General features: G+C 38.2%; 1 protein-coding gene across 3 annotated transcripts in view; it reads left to right on the top strand.

Annotated features, from left to right (window-relative positions):
- Positions 1 to 17,921, top strand: part of LOC129775769 (SLIT and NTRK-like protein 4) — a 40,314-nt gene that overhangs the window by 16,106 nt on the left and 6,287 nt on the right. Inside the window, exon 2 of one of the 3 annotated variants that reach the window (XM_055780851.1) lies at positions 8,739 to 8,834. The exons of the other annotated variants lie outside the window; for them this stretch is intronic. The gene's annotated coding sequence lies outside the window, so the exon portion shown is untranslated. The remainder of the gene's footprint in view (positions 1 to 8,738; positions 8,835 to 17,921) is intronic. 3 annotated transcript variants of the gene reach the window in all.

The following is a 17,921-nucleotide window of genomic DNA, read 5'->3' on the forward strand; positions in this document are numbered from 1 at the left end:
AGGGCATCGGAGGCAAATACATGATAATGGTATTCGATGTACGCCCAACATAAGTAGACTCTTAGGATTAGGATTGCGATAGTAGACTCTTAACGACTTAACGAAGACTCTTAACGTGCGTTTTCCTCTTCTGAAATAAGATTCGATCTAGATTAGAAGACGACACAATTAACATGCTTTGTGTCCTTAAGTATTATTTTAATCAACAAATTAAGTAGCAAAAGGAACCAACCCAATTATTATCAATAGCAGCCGTTTCTTGAAGAAAATGATTTATTGTAAAGTATTTTTTTGCCGGTGATTCACCGGTTTTACCGGTAATTAAATTTTCATTACCGAATAATAGGTTATTGAAATTTTGGTACGGTAATGCAATCCCTATTAGGGATAAGGGATAAGGGGTATCGTTGTCTCAACCAAGGGTTGCCACACGCACTGTATCATCGTGCATAATGACCAGGGATAGGGGAAGACGGGGTAAGACCGTCCCCCCAAGGAAACCAATTTTCAGTTAAACCTCCTTTAGGATTTCCCCTATTTGTTGTGCTACATATCATTGAGTATATAATAATCTACTAGTAAAAAATGTGTAACTGTTGATTGTATAACTTTTTCGGCATTTTTTCATTAATTTTTGAAATGATAAAAAAACACTTCTTATTTTGCTGGCGGGGTAAGAAGGGCCACCCGTGGGATAGTCGGAGCGATACTATTTTCAAACAATTTAGTCTAGTAAAAATAACAGGAACAGTGTTGTCTAAGGTACTAAATGTTTAGGATTGTTCATAAACTACACACAAACTTCTGAAAAGGCTATCTATATTCCATGTGCAGAGTTTTCAAAAAATTGATGAAGAATTTACCAAATTATCGGTAGATTATCTACGTGGGTCTAGAATCTCTCAAAATCTGTTCACGTGTAGTCTTAATGACCCCAAAGTAAGTATTTCTGGTTCCGATTCGATATGTTGATATCACAACGTGTGGCGCTTTTACCCCGTTGAAAATGGTCCGTCTTCCCCCCAGAGCATCTTTTGCATTATTTTGCACTTTACACGCATTTTATATTATATTTTACATACCTTTTCATGCAGGCAGAATCGGAACAATCTACTGAAGGACTAGGATACTGGCAACTAACGGAATATACAGTTTTTGCTGGAGAAATCCTTCTTTCGGTTACCTTGAAAATTTGATCGCTTGCAACCGCAATAGACGAAAACTTAGTTTTGTTTACAATTTTGATATATCGTGCGCTCTAGTGTTGCAGGGTGTCTCGAAATGATAAAAATATGCTATTAATGCTTCTTGCGTAGTATATTTGCCAAAATACTGAGCATTTCTTATAAAACTAGAAGTGGTCCGTCTTACCCCGCCGGACGGTCTTACCCCGTCTTCCCCTAGCATCTGGTGTTCGACTGGCTGTCGAGGGCGGGTGACGGTGAGATGAGGGGACAAGACAAACAAACTAATAACGAAATAGAAAAATACAAAAGCGTTAAATTCGTATACTAGACCTTTTCACAAACATATAGATCAACTGTATATAGCAGATATCGTGAGTTCCCAGATCCATGTAGTTGGTTGTGATGATGATCTTTTCGTCCGGCCTCCGTTGCAGTTTCCCTATTAGATCTCCAGCTCACCGTCAAACTTGTCCGCAAAAACAAATTTATATTTTTGGAAACATTTCTGCGACCCCTGGCTACACAAAACTTCTGTCCCGGAAGCTGTTTGTAGTGCAACTTAACATACGGTTATATAAAACCAATATGCTCTACTCAAGAACCAGCCTTGTTGTTTTTCTGTGTACCTAGTAAACGCATGTTTCAAATTGTGATTTACAATTTTCATCAATATCGGAAAAGTATTGACTCAGAACTTCGTATTTTTGGCGTTGGTTTTGATTCTGATGTTAGTCATGATTTGTTATGGGCACTAAACGCCATTGCAAAAGATCAAGGTCGAGCTGACATCAGAATGAGCTCACTTTCATTTTTGACAACCCGCAGCAAACAAAACTCTAACAGCGTTCAAAGATGGAAAAGCAAATGTAACAGAATAATATTTATCGAACATATAAAGATCTAGCGCCCTATGGAAAAGTATAAGTAGAAAAGCTTTTCTTACAAAGGTGATGGTGAGCTTTGGAAAATTTTGTAACAAATGTAAGAACGACACCGGAGGTGTATACATTTCCCCATAATGTCCTTCGCTACGATGCGAGCATGACCCCTAATCTAACGATTGTATGCACACGAACGACATATCTCTCGTCTTATGTACACTGACCAGGTGGGGAACGCCAGATAATGTCCTTTGGTGATGGGTGGCGCAATTGATGTCATTGTATGATTACGGTGAGCATTCGAATGTATAATGTATGGCCATCGTCTTACCGTTTTTGCTATAAAACGAAAACAAAACGACGTTCAGCGTTGTCACATCATCTGTCTGAATCTGTTGGTCCAGCGGAAAAGATCTCGACCACAAATCCCTTATGCATACGGCAATTAGTGTCACGATATCAAGAAATGTAATCTGTTTCATTTACCCGGCCTAGTTGATGCCCAGTGAACCTAATATGGTACACGGCACCAACCCCCCGTTCACATTGGGATGTGAAAATCTCCCTACTCAGAGCACGACAAAAACCTTTTCGCAATCAGTTCAGACCATTTTCATGCTTGCTGTTCATTCATTCGTTTCACAAATGTTTTCACGTTTTACTGCGGAAGTTAATTTCCATTAACCGTGGAATCCGTGTTGCGTTCGTTCTGTTCCACAGGGCAGTCGTAGAATAACACCAGCAATAATATTTTCTATTAAAATGTTTACCAAAATACCACTTGAAACCGCGGCTTCAAAAAGTGAAAAGTGAGTTTCTAGAACGGTATGAGTTTTCTTGTATGATTGCTTTTCTTCTAGCGACTCGTACATATTAACAAAAAAGGAAAATTGTATACACCTTTAATATTATAAACATTTGTAAGTCAGTTTGTGTGCCGAGTTAAATTGGAAGCTATGTTATTCGGGACTGCATATGCATATTAAGCAGTTATTTAGTTGTTTTGACATTTATTTTTACATTTTGTAAGCCTACAGTGCTTCGAACACATCGTACATCGTGAAATTTGTAATTTATTTTTCCGACTGCTCGACCGCACTCATTCGAAGCCTAGAAACGGTAAACGAACAAATCTATATTCTGTCTACTCGAATCAGTTCACCAACGCTCATGCCCCCAGACTCCTGTAGCTGCACACAACTGCAAGCATCGGCTGGCTGCCACATTGGCGTGTCCGAGATTACGTTTCAAAGAGTGAATTTTACGATATTCAGGAATAAGAGTAGGGGAAGGCGGGGGAAGACGACCGCCCGGGGTAAGATGGCTACTTCCAGGATCAGGGGTTCTCAAACTATTTTGAGCAAGAGACCCCTTTTCCAGAATGAAGTCATACCTCAGACCCCTATAGCCAAATTTCTTTGAGTGTCCTATCTTTAGTTTGACTTTGACTTATATAAAATAAAAATAAATAAGTTTAGTAAATATCAAGTGTAATTAATAATTATCAATACAAATTACTCACAAACTATAAAAAACACTCAAATCGCAAACCAAGCTATCCGCAACTACCAAAATATCAAAATACGCTTCAATATGTGTCAGTTCAAGCCTTAAGTCTCCGCGTTCTTTGGTTTTTTCCTTCGGTTCCGGGTTGTTTGTAATCACACTGTAGCCTTTTTCGACAAAGTATGATGATGGAAAAACGAGAAGATATTTTTTAGCAATGTACCACAACACAGGATACTGTGTGTTTCAATATTGCGTTGTAACCAGAACTTATGACAACCTTGGTTGTACTCCTGCTCTAGCTCCTCATCTGTGCTGATGATAATCAACTTTTCTTGCATTATCACCTTGGCTTATGCCATGGCTGTTATATAGTACAGTAGATCCCCGATTATCCGCGGAATAGTCTGGCTAGGTCACCGCGGATCACGAAAATCGCGGATAATGCAATTAATGACTAAAAAAGAGATGCAAACACAATATTTCAGCATGATAACTATGTTTTATCAATAAAGGAATCATTAAACTATCGATCTATAAGGTTGTGTACACCAGAAGTCAAATAATGTGAAAGTCATGACCAAAACAAAAATGCAAAATCCTACACCTCACTGATAATTTCCGGCAAAGTCCATAACATTACTATGGAACTCGATTTCGCGGATAAACCGCATCGCAGATCATCCGCTCGCGGAAAATCGAGGTTCCACTGTACTTATTTATTATCCTTTGAGGAATTTGAAAATTTTGAAGATCCTAGAACATCTTATGAAGATCCTTGTGTAATGAATCCAAGTGAGTGATGGTCTTGAAGCTTTTGCGATAATTTTGACAAATGCGGAAAATGTGACTATTTTTTCTGATTAAATTTTGTTTTTAAAGTTTTATCAGAAAGGCTGATATTCTTGATATTGTTTCATTCAAGTTGAAGTCGTCACCAGCGTTGCCACATTTTAATCTGTATCAGAAGGGAAAAAATCTTTCCCACCTGTACTTTTTCTTCAAAAAATCTGTACCAAAAATCTGTACCCCTGGAATTATTCATTGTAGAGAAAAAACATGAAATATGAAAAAAATATTCATTTGTTTACTAGAAAATATTTACTTACTTACTTTATATCCAGATTTACTTACTACAAATAGATTGTGTCACATTTACCCGAAACCCACTCACCCGAAAGACAGTTACCAGAAAGGCATTCACCCGAATGTAACAAATATCCGAATGCGACAGCTACCCGAGTGTAACATCTACCCGAACTGACACTTACCCGAATGCGACATTTACCCGAATGCGACAATTACCCGAACGTAACAGTTACTTGAATGCAACATTCACCCGAATGCGACGGTTACCCAAATGCAACAATTACCCGAATGTAACAATTACTCGAATGCGATTGATCTTCTAATCGACCCCGTTGAATTTACCTTTTACTAAAAAAATTCCTAATACTCCTACCAAAACTCATCATTATAATATCAGATTATTTTCAGACATAATTCTCGTTCAAGATTTTTCAACCACTTGCGAATAACATGTTTCTCCGTTACATGGAATAAATGTTTGATACAGAAAATATGATAGAGTGAAGACATACCCCTCCCCTCTTCTCCCCTTAGAGAGAGGGGAAGAGTGTCTATTCACCATAAAAACGTTTCGTGCCCCCTAAAATCTTCAGATGCCGAATTTGGCTCCATTTGCTTGATTAGTTTTCGAGTTATGCAGAAATTTGTTTTTCATTTGTATGACAGCCCACCCTAAGAGAGGGGGGGGGGGTGAATGAGTGCCGAACCACCATAGAAACATTTATTGCATCCTAAAACCTCCACATGCCAAATTTAGTTCCGTTTGCTTGATTAGTTCTTGAATTATGCGAAAATGTATGCTTCATTTGTATTGTATTGTATTGTATTTGTATTGTATTGTATTGTCTCCCCCCCCCCCCCTCAGAGAGACGGAAGAGAGAGACTATTCGTCTTATGGCGGGTTTACATTAGGGAGATCTATAGCTATAGATGGATTTATTCACGTGAAAATAGGTGTAAACGGGTGAGAATAAATATGATACACTTATTCGAGGTATATATAACTTGAATAAATTCAGCATATGTAAACGCTTGTGAATTTCTCACTGGTGAGAAATCACTAAAGTTGGATGCAGTTCTACTCCAGGTGAATAAATTCACCGAAAATATGAATATATTCATTATAGAAGTTCACGCTAGTGTAAACGGTTGATGCGATTTCTATAAATCTCATCATATTTCTTCACATGAATATATCACTAGTCTAAACCCACCCTTAGAAACGTTTTGTGTCCCCTAAAACCATCGCATGTCAAATTTGGTATTTTCTTGATTAGTTTTCGAGTCATGCAGAAATTTGTCTTTCATTTGTATGACAGCTCCCCTTAGAGAGGGGATGGGGTGTCTAACCACCGTGAAAACATTCATTGCGCCCTAAAACCTCCATATACCTAATTTGTTTTCATTTACTTGATTAATTCTCGATTAATGCAGAAATTTGTGTTTCATTTGTATGGCAGCCCCCCCTAAGAGAAGGGGAAGGTGTATCTAACCAACGTAGAATCATTTATTGCACCCTAAAACCTCCACATGACAAATTTGGTTTCGTTTGCTTGATTAATTCTCAAGTAATGCAGAAATTTGTGTTTCATTTGTATGGCAGCCCCCCCCCCCCTTAAAGAGGGGGGTGGAGTGTCTAACTACCATAGAAACATTTATTGCACCCTAAAATCTCCACATGCCAAATTAGGTTTAATTTGCGTGATTAATCCTCGAGTAATGCAGAAATTTATATTTCATTTATATGGCAGCCCCCCTTAGAGAGGGGGAGGAGTATCTAACCGCCATAAAATCATTTATTGCTCCCTAAATCCTTCAGATGTCTAACTTGGTTACATTTGCTTGATTAATTCTTGAGTAATGTAGAAATTTGTGTTTCATTTGTATGGCAGCCCCCCCTTAGAGAGGGGGAGGAGTATCTAATCAAATGAAAAACATTTATTGCATCCTATAATCTTCACAAGCCTAATTTGGTTTCATTTTCTTGATTAATTCTCGAGTAATGCAGAAGTTTGTGTTTCATTTGTATGACAGCCTCCGAGTTGGTTGACGATAGTACGTATGCCGTCCTGACAACGTACTTGTCAACGCTCGGTCGGACCTGACTAAAGGATCGTCTCCAATGTTTCGAACAAACCGGGCAATCCGGGCAATCCGGGCAATCGCCTGCGAGAGGTCGCCGCTTCCGGTTCCTCGGTATCCTCTATAATTGGGACTTCGCCCCCATTACATTCATCCTGTATTCTGCTTAATTTTCGGAATATTCCATAACCCATGCTCATTTCTGAGTGATCTCTTGACCTTAAAGTGTCTACACTAATTTCAAAAAATGACACAGCGAAGTCCTCAACATCTTTTTCGAATTTCCTCATTACAATTTCTCATGTCACTTCGTAACAGGAGATTCGACAAAACGCATAATCTGATTTGTCGGATTTTTCTCTTCATTCGGGTAAACATTCCATTCGGAGAAACATTCTATTCGGGTAAATGTTGCATTCGAGTAAATGTCGCATTCGGGTAATCGTTGCATTCGGGTAAGTGTCCATTTAGGTATTTGTCGCATTCGGGTAAATATCCATTCGGCTATATGTTGCATTCGGGTAAATATCCATTCGGATATATGTTGCATTCAGGTATTTGTTACATTCGGTTGAATGTCATTCGGGTATGTGTTACATCCTGGTAAATGTGCTTCGGGTAAGCGTAGTTCGGGTGAATGGGATACAACCCTACAAAAACTAGTACTTATGTATTAACGTCACCGGCAATTTTCATTATGAATTTATTTTTCCGTAATGAAATTGTGTGTTTGATTATGCTTATACATAGTCTTTTTAAATTTAGTTTGCGTTCTAGCATTCAATTAAATTTTCGAGAGAAATTTCACACGCGGAAAAAATCTGTACCAATCTGTACTTTTTGACGAAAATCTGTAATCTGTACCGCACAGAATCTGTACCAAAAATAACGAAAAAATCTGTACCTTTCCAGATAAATCTGTACGTGTGGCAACACTGGTCGTCACCCTGCAGCTGAAACACAAATTCAAAAAAGCTGAAAATCTTGCTAAGCAGTGGTCTCTTAGTTGTCAGTGAACTCCAGCGTGTAGAAGTAATCGAGTAAAGATTTTTGCTGAGTAAATAATCGAGTGTTGAAAGAATTGCTTCGAAGCTTATTGGTAGCACTTATAACATATAGTTAAGACTGATGAGATCTAGTGCTCAGATTTTTTGCTACTAAATGCTGTCTGTGAATCACGCAGTTGCAACTTTGAGTGAGCTGTAAAACCACGAGGACGATCAACTATAGATGGTGCACCATCAATCACCATGGAATAGCTTTGTCGGTAAAAAAAACCGTTCCATGGCCTGAAAGATCGATTCTCCTCTGGTATTCGATTCTCCAGTGTATCCATATATGCAGCAAGAATTATTTCCACATATTTTCATCTTTAATATATCGAACATACCCTAAAAACAGAGCTTCATTGCTGGGTAATGTAGATTCGTCCAACTGGAGATATAATCTATTGATCTATAATAAATTGAATAACATTTTTCCCTCTTCGCGACCCATCTCAAGTTCCGTAAAATAATTTATTTATTTCTCGTTTATAATTTATTTGTATCACACATTTGTATACAAGTTCCAACGTATTTCAGAACGCAAATGAACTTGCAACCTAAGGAAAAGCTTGTTATATAGTAAACTATCAGGAACATGTTTGGGCATGAATTTGATGAGGACTTCTTCCGTGTTAAATCGCGTATATGTTTAAAATACAGAGAAATTTAAAACGGGACTGAAGGACTTGTACGCACAAACACATTTTCTTGTGTCAACCTGTTGAGGTTTTTTTGCTTGCCGAATTTTTCATCTTGTACTTGTACTTACTTTTTGTACTTTTTTCTTTTCATCTTGCGCACGCTTGATGTTCGTCTTGTTGAGTTTTTAAAATGTACAGCAATAATACTTTCTAAAATATTAGTCATTCTTATAACAGGGTGGTTCACGTAACACAACTTATGCAGCATCTTAAATATTTCAAATAAGAACTTTTGTTATTTTATAGGGGTTTCCAGACCTCGTCGATCCCCAAAATCAACCCGACCCCAGGGGTCGATATCGGCCGCTTCAAGAAACACTGATTTAAAGGCTAGAAAAACAGGTAATTGATCTTCTTGGTAAAATAGAACATGAAATGTACCAATTGAATATACAATTTTGCGCAATTTTACATGGAACATGGAAAAGCCGGCAACGCGCCCTTCATTTTAGTATTGTCATTAAAAATCAGTAGATTTCTGAAATTCATAGTGGTCGCTTTGGGACCACACTCCTTGTTGACATGTCGAAAATCGGTCGGGCTTGCAACTGAAGTAGTCCTATATTTCTCTTCTATTACACTCATGAATCTCACCAAATAATAGAAAATATAATAAAAATATCATCTTTGTTTGTATTTGAGAGGCTTTCAACTTTGCAGTTCATTCCCCTCTATATAATACATAACAGAAGTATCTTACTATATAATTCAATGCTGAAGTCTCCGAAAAAAATATATTTCCGGTACATCACCTACTGTTTAAAGGGTGTGTCACATCAAATTGCATCACGGAAAAAACGCTGTAGAAATTCGCCCAGTAGACCGATCCTTTTGAAAATTTTAGACAGTAAAATAAAAACTATTAAACAACTTTTGGCATTTTCCATTTTTCATACTTCGAGCCCAAGCCCGTATGCTCGTACCTTCCTCTTTACCCCGTCCATAAGGTTCTGTACAACGTCAGGTTGTAGTTTTTTTTGAACAGAAATCCATTTTCTCTTGAAGTCCGCCTCCGATTTGACAACTTTTGGGTTCTTCCGGAGGGCCTGTTTCATAATCGCCCAATATTTCTCTATTGGGCGAAGTTCCGGCGCGTTTGGCGGGTTCATTTCCTTTGGCACGAAGGTGACCCCGTTGGCTTCGTACCACTCCAACACGTCCTTTGAATAGTGGCACGAAGCGAGATCCGGCCAGAAGATGGTCGGGCCCTCGTGCTGCTTCAATAGTGGTAGTAAGCGCTTCTGTAGGCACTCCTTAAGGTAAACCTACCCGTTTACCGTGCCGGTCATCACGAAGGGGGAGCTCCGCTTTCCGCAAGAGCAGATCGCTTGCCACACCATGTACTTTTTGGCAAACTTGGATAGTTTCTGCTTGCGAATCTCCTCCGGATTGCTGAATTTGTCCTCTGCGCGGAGAAGAACAACAGGCCCGCGCAGCTGACGAAAGTCCGCTTTGATGTAGGTTTCGTCGTCCATTACCAGGCAATGCGGCTTCGTCAGCATTTCGGTGTACAGCTTCCGGGCTCGCGTCTTCCCCACCATGTTTTGCCTTTCGTCGCGGTTAGGAGCCTTCTGAACCTTGTATGTACGCAGGCCCTCCCGCTGTTTGGTCCGCTGGACGAATGAACTTGACAAATTCAGCTTATTGGCGACATCCCGGACCGAACTTCTCGGATCACGTCTAAACTGCTTAACTACGCGCTTGTGATCTTTTTCACTGACGGAGCATCCATTTTTGCCGTTCTTCACCTTCCGGTCGATGGTTAGGTTCTCGAAGTATCGTTTTAGTACTCTGCTGACCGTGGATTGGACGATTCCCATCATCTTACCGACGTCCCGATGTGACAACTCCGGATTCTCGAAATGAGTGCACAGGATTAATTCACGACGCTCTTTTTCGTTCGATGACATTTTTCCAAATTTACGAAAAATTGACAGTGAAGCATGGCCAACGTGATCTATACACTCTTATCTGATTTTAAAGCGAAAGCTGAAGATATAATTCCTAAAAAATAAATTTCTACAGCGTTTTTTCCGTGATGCAATTTGATGTGACACACCCTTTACTCATTATAATGCCATCTTTGTAAACTTAGTGGAAAAATCAGTCTATGGAGTATTGAACTGATACGGTAATACGGAATTCCTGAAATTCGATGAATGTCTTCAAGGCTAAATAATTCCAGATCCAGTTAATCTCAGACATTGAAAAATCGCATCTTTGAGGAAAATGACGGTATGGAAACTATTGCTCACGACTGCTATTTACCATATTATATTCGCTCTGAACTCCAAGAATTTGCATAAAGTTCTCAGCTCAGTATTTTGTAGATTGTAGGATTTCGCCTTGAATCGTTTTTTTTTTCCTGTATTATATAGTGACATTCAACATTTTTGCCTGGTTCGTCACTTTAATTCTAGTTTTGAAGCATGTCGGGAGTGAGAATTTAACTCGCGACCTTAAGCGTGAAAGGTATGGATGTTACCACTACACCAGATCGTTTCCACAATCGGCAAATTGACAAATTCAAGCCATGTTATTCTATGATGTTTGTTATTCTATGATGGAAAGAATAGAGTGAGTGGTACAGATTCTGTACGGTACAGAGTACAGATTCTCGTAAAAAAGTACAGATTGGTACAGATTTTTTCCATTTGTGAATTTTCTTACATTTGAATAAAGCAACATTAACGACATTTACGCCGCAGTATCGCTTGGTGCTACTGATCTTAAAAGCGTTTACAGTGCAATGATTGATCAGTTTCATAAGGACGAAATTCTCTGAAAGGATTCGCATCGGACGGTGCGACGTATGGTTCACTAATATCTTCCTATATATTAAATATGAAGATCATTTGAAAAGTGATAAGAATTTTAGGTTGGAATAGCAGCAGAAGAAATTATCAGAACAATGGACAGCAAAAGGCAGATCATTTCAAAGGATATTTGTCGCAGTTTTTTTCGTGGAGCTGATCAAACAAATGAGAAAAAGTTTCGATTTTGATGATTCGACGCTCCAGTCTGCGGTAATGTTAAATCCCAGAAACTTTCCCAATTTGACTAGCATTAACGTTGTGCTAGAAGCGTTTCCAGGATTCTACAATGGGAATGTACAAGGTGGGGAGAATTAATTCTGTAGCCTAAAGTTGCTAAGGTTGCTGGACAAAAATTGGATGCCTAAAAAGAATTGACGGTTCGCTCGCCTTTTCGGCGCTTCGATGCCTTGCTCGTCTCAAACATCGTGGTGGCAGCTCAAAATTTTTAAAAAATTATAGTATGCAATCTAGATTCAAAAAAAACTATGTATAAACATCATCCGTATTGTAGTAGTATTTGTAGTAATAAATGAATATTTTTTAATGCTAATAAATTATTTTTTTTCTCTACAACGAATATTTTCGAAGGAACAGATTTTTGGTACAGATGGAAAAAAGGTGCAGATTCAAGTGTGGCATTACTGGTCGGAATTCTTTCTTCATTCTTTATTTGCATTCTACTTTATTGTACCTTATTCATCTCTACAAATATCAATAAGTTTGTTTCGGAGCTTAAGAAAATGCAAATGAAACTGAAACAGAACAATTCATGAGCTGAATTTTTATTTGTTGAAGTTACACAGCATTATTTGTCTTGTGGCATTGAAAAAGTATGTTTTTTGGCGACTTAATATCCGTGTGTCACATAATGAAATGTGATCAACGAAAACTGCAATTTCTTCTATGCATTTGGTCCTAATACCACATTTTAGTGTTACGTGGTTTGGGGACGAAGCTTTATAAAGAATTTCATTGTAATTCTTAGTGATTATTTTTTTATGGTGTAGACAACAGTTAGGCTTTGGTCTACCTGAAATCGGGTGTGTTCTTCCACCAAACGTGGCGTCTGGTACTCTCAGCTACCTGATTCCAATTTAAACTAAATAGATACAGCACTAAAGGGCTCCCGTGTCCAAGTGGTTAGCGTCAAACATTATCAAGCCGGGGGTTCGGATTCGATTCCCATTTCCATTATCATGCCGGGGGTTCGGATTCGTTTCGAATTGCACTGTGGTCACGCGTATTCTAGAGCTTGTCACTCCAGATAACAAACAAGGCGTGTTATTTCCCATATAAAATCTCAACTATGTACCTCTAATAGAAATGACACAAGTAATACATATCTATAGAAGGTAAAACGTTCCGATGGAACGTTAATGACATCCAAGAAGATTCAACCCTTCCATCAACACCATCAAGTTTCACTCGTGGTGAAATGACTGTGTCAAAAACTACAACATCGAGTCTCATTTGTGGTGTACTTGCATATCATACGGCATTAGAACAACCAACAGAGTAGTGACATTACTTGATGCAAGACCCATAGAAGCGTTTGATCTGCTCTTCTGTGGTTGAACTTTCGAATGGCAGAGTAAATCCACGTTTTTCACTAAACATTTAGTTTCTATCGAGAGACGGAACACCATCCAGTTGTGCGAGTTTTTTAAGTTAATGAAGCATATCTGTGGTGTAGTCATTTTGTTAATTCTGATTAGAAATGATGCACCGATAGGTTCTAGCATTTTTCCAATAGCGCATTCAAGTAATTCATAATAACAAAATATGTTATTTATATATTTTTAGTGCAAGAAGCCGCAACTTTATAAATAATTCATGTTCGAGCAGATTTTTAACAGTTCACTTTTTTGGTGCTATTGAGGAGTCGGAGTCCTACTACTCTGTACTGTATATACACCCGAGTTAATTTTTGTTACTGCCGTTCTACGCATAGTTGTCCCATGTTACTTTTTGTCAATTTTCATTTTTCTTCATAAAACGATGCTTTTATGCTTAATCTTCCGGAAAAACACAAAAAAAGTTATTGTTTGTTCCCAGCTTCTAAAAAACAACACCAAGCTCAGTTGTCCCATGTTGATATTCTAGGCATAACTGTCCCGCCATGTATTTTTTGTAGATCCATAATAATTAAATCGGTTCAAGTACAAGCATTTAATGTCACGCTTTCAGCAGGACTTAAGTACTTCATTTCTGGTTTGGAAAAACGAACTAATTCTCAAAAAATTAAAAAAAAAGTTTAACAGAACACGTGTACACCTTGTTAGCGAATGCCTAATAACAAAGAAATTTATATTCTTCAAAGGTGTTGCAGATCATTCCCTTTTTCATAAAACGATGTTTTCATGCATGATCTTTCGGAAAAACACCAAAAAACTTATTGTTTGTTCCCAATATTTCAAAAAACAACATCAAGTTCAATTGTCCCATGTTGATATTCTAGGTGTAACTGTCCCACCATGAATTTTAAGCCCGTAATCAAGCTTGATTGATTCAAGTGAGGGAAACTTTTCACTTTTCATTAGGTAATAGCTTACTGCTCATAAAAAAACCCGGTGTATTACTAAATTGAAATGCTTAAAGCTTCTAGTAGACAAGTATGCTAGAAAACTTTGTTTGCGTTTTTCACAGTTGCTGTTTTTGGAACATGGGACAACTATGCGTAGAACATCAGCATAATGAGCACAAGCTACATTTCTCTATAGAACAGTTTCACTCCAAATTATTCGAAAAACAGCCAATTTAAACGCGACTCTCTCCGTTTATTATTCAAAGTTTGTTGTCAAGTTTCTCAAAATCATATAGTGGTAGCATCCATACCTCTCACGCTGAAGGCCACGAGTTCAATTCTCATTCCCGACATTCATCCAAAAACTGGAAGTAAAATGACGAACCATCCAAAAGTTTTGAATGTCACTATAATACAGAGAAAAAAAACTACCCTATGCAAAATATTAACTCAATCGGACTTCATTTACTAGTGTCGAAGGCGTCAAAATTTGAGTTTTTTGGAAACCAAAAAATCACCTCCCTCGGGTGATTTTTTGGTTTCCAAAAAACTCAAAGAACTTGAAATCGGGGGTTTCAGAAAAAAAAGATGATATCAAATGTCTTTAAATAGCTCTTTAAATTTTAATTGGGTTTTGGGTAGTTGTTATCGTATGTGCAAAGTTTCAAGAAAAATTCGAGGGGTTGTATCCGAGACACGACCGCTTAGGACGTTGAACTACGCAATTTTTTTTTTGAAATTTGTTGGTTTATCATTTCGGATATTATTTACGAATTCGTCGAAATTTCATAAATAACTCTTTAGTAAAAAGTTCCGAGGTTTAATGGCTTGCGTGGTTTTGTAGTTGTAGTATTATTTCGAAAAGCAACGATTCTTTCTTGCGTCTGCGAGAACAATATTAATTGATCATATGTCGCAATTTGTTTCTTTATATCAATGCACGCATTGCACGCATTGAGTATTTAACGAAAGGCATCTTCCGTGCATCGCCATTCAACAATCATCAAACACGCGTCTAACGGATGCACACAGTTGCAGCGATAAAAATGAAACATCGCGAGAATGACCGTTTATGAAAAATCGTTTCTTGACTCTCGGACAAAACCGTTAACAAAGCTAGGAGCTTGTTGCATCAGAACAGAGCTGATGCGCACGAGAGCAAATACGAATGGCAACTAAAAGTATCGAAGGTGTGCTATTAACATGTACAGGAAATGAACAAGTTCTAAGTTTCGCGCAACGAAAACAAGCAATACACACAATGCCAAACATCGATGGCTAGAAGCGACCTATAATCATTTGCACTCTTCTTTTTTTTTCGCCTGTTTTTCCATGGCTCGGATGATTGTGTTAATTGCAATGCTAGATGCACTTCATGTGAAATATTCGCTAGCGTTCACAGCTCGAGGGAAACATGAAACACAAAACGAGCAGAAAAAGCGATCTTTGTTGTTTCGGGCACAGAAAGATTCTAGCGACAGTTTACTTACTATGCAAGGATGGAGTTTACTTTGCAAATATTCTCTTTTCGCTATGCCCCTTTGTTGTTTCTATTCTAGCGGCTGCATAAGTTGCCCGTTATAGACAGCTCTGTTCGGGAAAGCACACAAATGGACAGAACAAATGTATGGAGAAATAGGAATGCTTCCAATTTTCATCAATTTAAACCATATGCAGACTATGGGATTGTAATGTATAGCATATCAAACAAATCTTAGAAAATTTCTCATTTGCTTGGTTTGCAAATCGTTAAAATCCGTTGGCAGCAAAAATAGTTATTAACGTTAACTTTATTTCATAAAAACGTGACCTGTTTTCTGATTTGGCACCCTTAATGTAAGACGTAGTTCTACGTCAAAAAACGTAAAGGTTCGAGACAATGGTCGGCTGATTTGGCGTGGAATTGCTCTATATGTTCTTCTACTGGGTTTTTGTATGCACTTAACACTGTAGCATGAAATCTTTGTCGGGTTATAATCCATCGATCATGTTTTCTTGCTTCCTCGGTATAATGTTATTTTTTTATGTTACTGGCGAGAACATCGCATCATGGGAATAATAGTAATCTTAACTACACAACCACCTTTCGTACCAAGCTACCTAACTAAGAAGAGTACTCCCAGTGATTTCAAAAATTTCAACCGCGTTAGTTCCAATGATATATTTTAAAAAACTTCTCACGTATCAAACAGAATGTAAAAAAAGTTTCTTAGGATCGGTAACATTTTGACTTGCTTCTTCAACATAATATGAAAGCTTAACCAGCTGATTCACTCTATACGAGCTTGTAAAAACAACTTTCCTCTGTGACTCTCTTTCGTTATCCGCTTGTGGTGTCATTCTCGTTCCAAGGAAATTCATCCCTAACCAACCGAAAAGCAGCTGCCACCCACAGCAATCAGGAAAGTTTTCACTAAAGGATGATTGCTCATTGCTGCAACAGTGGTTCTCGTACATTGTTGTGATTTGATTAGAAGTGATTTTTGGTCTCTCTCTCTATCTCCCAATCGTACACAATGTTGGGATGTTTGGAACATTTAAGGTTTTTTCAATGCGGCTTACAGAATAACAAGTATGTTCCCGGAAAAAGTGAAAAAGGACTCTGATGATGCTTCATGATTTATCAGTTCCTCTTTTTCTTAAGTTAAAATAACAAATAATGTCCAATAATCAATAGTAAGAGTGGTTTGAAAATTGGAGGTTTGATTGGGTATACTTTTTTCTCCGGGATCGCTTGTGCCCAACACCTTTTGTAAATATTCCAAACGTTCAGGAAAATGTGCTGAAATCATCGGCATTTTCATCACCATTAACTTTCATGGAAACGATGTGATAAAGTTTAAGAGAATACATATACATTGCTCGTATTCAACGGATGATAACAATATGGTTCGATAATGTGTGTTTCCTGTAAGTTTTCAAGCCCGCCATATAGCACTTACAAATTCTGCGTTGGGTGAAAATTAAAATCAATACTTCCCAATTCGTGGGAAAAAAAAAGATTAAATTGGAAGTCTTGGTTGTGGTTGCCCCTCGCCGAGCTGATACATACCTCCCGCGGAAAGGGAATGTTTGCCATTATACTGAAGCAGATTGCTCTTCCTCGCACACCACACGCAGTTCATTGCCTGTTGGGAGCAGAAGAATAATTTATAAATGATTCAATAGCCAATACATATCGTAACATTCATGAAACATATTTGAAATAATCTCATTAAATTCCGGCAGGGAATTAGCATGTTGTGCAATGCAGTTATTCATCTTTCTTTCATCGGTGATCGTCATTGCATTCAATACGGTTAGCCATACGATAACGGGCATACCAAACGATGATTCAACCATCTAAACCTCGTTGCGATGCTAGGTTTCCCAAATTGCGTTTTAGTATGCACATTGCGGTCCCCAAAGCATTGATGCATGACGTGCCAGGTTCTCTGAAAGAGCACGGTGGATAAACATTTTATCAGTTCTCATTCAGCTCATTCCAGTCCACTGTTACATAGCTTCGAGAGAACAATTTGTGGATGATGTCAAAGATCGGCATGTCGACAAGCTTGGCGCTGCATACTCGTTGTACCATAGTTTTGACTGCTGGTGCCTAAAGTAACATGAGTATATAAGTGCAAATTTCGATGAGTTCTTTGATGTTCTGCTGGGGCTGCTCAGATGAAAAGAATGGTTTCATCTCAATCAACACGAACATTGTTTGAGAACTTAGTGTGATCATCAACATTGCCACAATCTCCTTATATCTTTCCTTTTTCCTGAAGAAAACATGTCACTAAACTCGAGTCGACCGCGAGTAATCGGTTTTTGATTGCCATATTCAAAATTGCAAACTTGGTTGTGCCAAATATCACGTACTCTGAATGGCAAACTCAAGATCACGCCACAGACCACAGTGCAATTCGGAGAAAATTTCTCGCCCAGCCAGAACGGGAATCGAACCCGAACCCTCGGTATGATAATGTGTGCTTCCAATTTTCGATAATTTTAACCATTTACGGATTGGGAGTCTTCGTAGCAACATTGGTTGCGCGTTCGCTTACTAAGCAATCGATAGAGAGCTTAAAACTTAGGGCCCTTAAT

The sequence above is a fragment of the Toxorhynchites rutilus genome, chromosome 3 (genome assembly GCF_029784135.1).
Source record: "Toxorhynchites rutilus septentrionalis strain SRP chromosome 3, ASM2978413v1, whole genome shotgun sequence".
Classification (NCBI taxonomy): domain Eukaryota; kingdom Metazoa; phylum Arthropoda; class Insecta; order Diptera; family Culicidae; genus Toxorhynchites; species Toxorhynchites rutilus.